A 5,250-nucleotide genomic window follows, 5' to 3' on the forward strand; every position below is an offset into this window, starting at 1 on the left:
TACTTTATCTAGCTGGGTCTTATTTTTAGTTTGCACAGGTGGAAAAAAAAGACAGCATACTCACTTAGGATTCCAATCGAAACTAAAGTATTCCTGTTAAAAGTGATATGAAGAGATTGCCGTATGCACCTTGCACTCTGTCCCTCACTTGCTGCTGACAGACTGCCTTGCAGTGCACATGCCCTGCCGCTGCCCTGCAGAAATGCTTCGGTTACCCATGGCCCTTCATCAGATGAGGCCTATGTCCAGGGTACTGGCTCCTCATCTCGCTCAGGCTTATGCCAAAGATGTTAGATTTGGTGCGGAGGCCCAAGCCTTAATGCTTCAAGGTGTAGCCGGTGCTGTAGCTGTTACAATGGGGCCAAAGGGAAGAACAGTAATTATTGAACAGAGTTGGGGAAGTCCCAAAGTAACAAAAGATAGAGTGACTGTTGCAAAATCAATTGACTTAAAGGATAAATATAAAAACATTGGAACTAAACTTGTTCAAGATGTTGTCAGTAATACAAACAAAGAGGGGGGGGGATGGTACCACCACTGCTGCTGTACTGGCACACTCTATTGCCAAGGAAGGTTCGAGAAAATTAGTAAGGGTGCTAATCCAGTGGAAATCAGGAGAGGTGTGATGTTAGCTGTTGATGTTGTAATTGCTGAATTTAAGAAGCAGTCTAAACCTGTGAAGAACCCTGGGGGGGTGGGGGGATTGCTCTGGTTGCTACAATTTCTGCAAATGGAAACAAAGAAATTGGTAACATTTTTTCTGATGCCATGAAAAAGGTCAGAAAAAAGGGTGTCATCACAGTAAAGGATAGAAAAACATTGAATGATGAATTAGAAATTATTGAAGGCATGATGTTTGATTGAGGCTATATTTCTCCATAATTTATTAATACATCAAAAGATCAGAAACATGAATTCCAGGATGCCTATGTTCTATTGAGTGAAGAGAAAATTTCTAGTGTCCATCGTACCTGCTCCTGAAATTGCCAACGCTCACCAGAAGCCCTGGGTCATTATTGCTTAAGATGTTGATGAAGAAGCTCTAACAATTGTTTTGAATAGGCTAAAAGTTGGTCTTCAGATCAGAGCAGTAAAAGCTCTAGGTTGACAATAGAAAGAACCAGCTAAAAGACATGGTTATTGCTACAAGTGGTGCAATGTTTAGAGAAGAGGGATTGACCCTAAATATTGAGGATGTTCAGCCTCATGACTTAGGAAAAGTTGGAGAGGTCATTGTGACCAAAGATGATGCCATGCTCTTGAAAGGAAAAGGTGACAAAGCTCAAACTGAAAAATGTATTAAAGAAATTATCGAATAGTTTGATGTCACAACTAGCGAATATGAAAAGGAATCAGATGGAGTAGCTGTGCTGAAGATTGGTGGGACCAGTGATGTTGAAGTGAACGAAAAGAAAGATTGAGTTACAGACTCCCTCAATGCTACAAGAGCTGCTGTTGAAGAAGGCATTGTTCTAGGAGGGGGTTGTGCCCTGCTTCAGTGCATTCCAGCCTTGGACTCACTGACTCCAGCTAATGAAGATCAAAAAATTGGTATAGAAATCATTAAAATAACACTCAAAATTCCTGCAGTGACCATTGCTAAGAATGCATGTGTCAAAGGATCTTTGATAGTTGAGAAAATTATGCAAAGTTCTTTTGAAGTTGGTTATGATGCTATGCTTGGAGATTTTGTGAATATGGTGGAAAAAGGAATCGTTGACCCAACAAAGGTTATAAGAATTGCTTTATTGGGTGCTGCTGGAGTGGCCTCTCTGTTAACTACAGCAGAAGTCATATTCACAGAAGTCCCTAAAGAAGAAAAAGAGCCTGGAATGGCAGAATGGGTGGAATGGGAGGTGGTATGGGAGGTGGCATGTTCTAACTTCTAGAATAGTGCTTTATCATTATTCATGAATTGTGACAGGAAGCTCAAGGCAGTGTTCCTCACTGCATAAACTTCAGAGAAATCAGCTAAATAAAAAAAAAGTGAAGAAAAGGCTGGATGTTTAAGAAAATCACTATAACCATCAGTTACTGGTTTCAGTTGACAATATATAATGGTTTACTGCTGTCATTGTCTATGCCTACAGATAATTTATTTTGTATTTTTGAATAAAAAGAAATTTGTACATTTCTTATACTGGGTGCAAGAGCCATGTACTAGTGTACTGCTTTCAACTTAACTCACTGAGGCATTTTTACTACTGTTCTGTTAAAATAAGGATTTTAGTGTTTGCTATCACCAGATGAGAAGTTAAGAAGCAGCCTTTCTGTGGAGAGTAAGAATAATTGTGTACAAAGTAGAGAAATATCCAGTTATGTGACAACCTTTATGTAATAAAAATTTGTTTAATGTTAAAAAAAAAAGTGATATGAAGAGGGAAAAGCACCACCCTGCACTTGCTTTTTCCAACAGGCCCGTGACATTCATGCCAAGTAGTATGCAGAGCCTATCATTCTAAAACAATTGTAATTCTCTCATTATTAAAATACAGATGTGCCCAGTAAGCTGGAACCTTCTGCATATGCACATAATGATGAATCTCATTGCGATACTCTACAGAGATTAGTCAAAGAAACAGTCTAGTAATAGATGAGTGATTTTTTTCAGGTGTGGGATCTGAGAGCCACTCAGACTGGTTGTGTGTCTGTGCACAGAAATTACTTGGGAGTGGAAACAGCAAGTTTCCAAAGAAGATCTGGCTTGCTGAGAATCTGTTCTTTTAGTCTTGCTACTGGTCCTGGCCTTCTCCTATCTCCAGAGGGATCTGATGTTTTCTAGTTTCCTCTTTGTTTTGTCATCTTCAGGAGCAGTTAAGAGCCATTAATAAATCTATCCTGACTAGGTTAAGTTGACAGATTTTTGCGTTTAGCTTCCAAAGATACTGAGCAGGAGCTAAAATGAGAGATAGCTACTATTTAGAACATTGTCTAGATATCAGGAAACAAGGATAGTATCGGTAGAGCTTTATAAATATTAAGATACGATTAACATTTTGAAGGGAAATATCTATTGCTAAAAAGAATATGCTTATTCTTTTTTCTGTTTTTCATTTTTCTTCCACTACTATCATTAATGGCAATAGAAACATCTAGAATATTTGCAAAGTTGAAAGAACAATCAGTCTTTGACTCATTATTTTATAAGGTATTGAAAAATTGAAAACACATTTCTTTGAATATAGTTTGATAAATAATTATTTGTTTTCTTGGACATTTACATTCCAACATTTACCTTCAAATATGGCTGTTATGCATGTATGTAGCCAGCCATATGTCATATGTATGTATCCTCATGTATGTATTCCATTCAAAAGTTTTTCAAATCTTGATCTTAACTTCCCGGTGTATTTCTTTTTCTTCTTTTTTTGGAGAGGTTTTTGCTATAGGGTGCATGTGCTCACCAGAAGGACAGAGAGAGACAGAGACAGAAAGCAAGAAATCACCCCCCAGGGGGGATGGCCATCCCACAATCCCTTCTCCTCCATTCTCCTCTCAGGATCTTGGGCACACATGCACACGCGCCTGGCTTGAGTTTAAACCACCGAGTCCAGGACTTGAACTGTGGTTGACTTTATGGGAGTTCAGTGTCATAGCCATTACGCCAACTGCGGGCCCCCCAAGTATATTTTTTGAAGTTGTCATATAGAATTTTAGACTGCTGGAAACTAGCACAGCCATTAGACATTATATTATATTATATAAGTTTAGTTGCCTAAGAAAGTACCTTTCTTTGAAAGAGATTTGTAATTATAGCTATTGCATAGATGCCACCCTGAGAAGATAAAAGAGACTATTCTAGCAACAAAGCATCACGGAGGAAATTTGGCAGAGAATCGTATTTTGTTTATCCTTTCTCTTGGAATCTTTAAGCTTACCTTTTACAGCAACCACACTGGCTTCTCTCAGTCACTTCTCTGAATCCATTTCACACCATTCTCTCTCTATTAGGAGCTCTCTATCCTCCTTTTCTTTTCTTTTCTTTTCTTTTCTTTTCTTTTCTTTTCTTTTCTTTTCTTTTCTTTTCTTTTCTTTTCTTTTCTTTTCTTTTCTTTTCTTTTCTTTTCTTTTCTTTTCTTTTCTTTTCTTTTCTTTCCTTTCCTTTCCTTTCCTTTCCTTTCCTTTCCTTTCCTTTCCTTTCCTTTCCTTTTCTCTTCTTTCTTTTTGTTTTGTTTTGTTTTGTTTTGTTTTGTCATAGGGCACGTGCGCTCATTGGGGAGAAAGACAGACACAGTGAGAGGGACAGTGAGAAATCTCCCCTCCCCACAGGGGGATGGCCATACCTTAATCCCTTCTCCTCCGTTCTTTTTCTGGGGTTTTGGGCACACATATACACATGCCAGGTGCGATTTCAAACCAGTGGGCCCAGGACTCAAAGTGCGGTCAGTCATCTGAGAGTCCAGAGCTTTAACCACTGTGCTATGTGCTCACCTCTTTATCCTATTTTCTTACTTAATTCTTTTTCATCCTTGACATCTCAGCTCCAGTTCCTTCCCCATTTGACTAAACTCCTTTTCTAATACTCCATTGCAGTTTCTACTAGTCCATGCAACTGTTTTTTGCAGCTTGGTAACAAAGTTTCTATTTTATATTAGTTGACATTAGAGAGATGTGCATGAGTAGAATTTGGCAGAATCATTACTGGACTTTGCATTGTAATGTGTCTGAATTTTGTTTCTCTGACTTTAAGTGTATTTTCAAAAGGTCGAGGGACCAGCAGTTAGCGTAATGGATATGTCGCTGAACTCCCATGTAGTTGACCGTGGTTCGAGTCCGAACTCGGTGGCTTATACTCACGCCAGGCCGTGTGCGTGTACGCCCAAGATCCTGAGAGGAGAATGGAGGAGAAGGTATTGTGGCATGGTCATCCCCCCTGGAGAGTGATTTCTTGCTTTCTATCTCTATGTCTCCCTGGCAAGTAGCAAAAACCTCTCAAAAAAAAAAAAAAAAAAAAAGGTGGAGGACAGATGATGTTTCCATCAGAACTTTACAATGAAGATCTTGTCTCCAATGTGCACATTTCAGATAAATAACCTCTTCCCATCTCTTATTAGATGGCTGCTTACAATTATGTGTATATTACCTTAATCCTAAGAGACTGAAGTTTCTCATCAGAGAGTTGTAAAAGACTTTACATTTATAGGTATTTGAATTCTCATTATTTATTTATTTTTCACAATTGAGACTATCTGTAGTACCTGTGAGCTCATTCTCTCTAGCTAGTCACCTCATCACCACCAGTGTTCTGAG

General features: G+C 38.7%; 1 pseudogene; it reads left to right on the plus strand.

Moving 5' to 3' along the window:
- Window positions 1–202: 202 nt before the first annotated feature.
- LOC102472708 (60 kDa heat shock protein, mitochondrial pseudogene) lies at window positions 203–1,882 on the plus strand (annotated as a pseudogene).
- The last annotated feature ends 3,368 nt before the right edge of the window (window positions 1,883–5,250 follow it).

This window comes from Tupaia chinensis, unplaced genomic scaffold (genome assembly GCF_000334495.1).
Source record: "Tupaia chinensis unplaced genomic scaffold, TupChi_1.0 Scaffold000338_1, whole genome shotgun sequence".
In the NCBI taxonomy this organism is placed as follows: domain Eukaryota; kingdom Metazoa; phylum Chordata; class Mammalia; order Scandentia; family Tupaiidae; genus Tupaia; species Tupaia belangeri.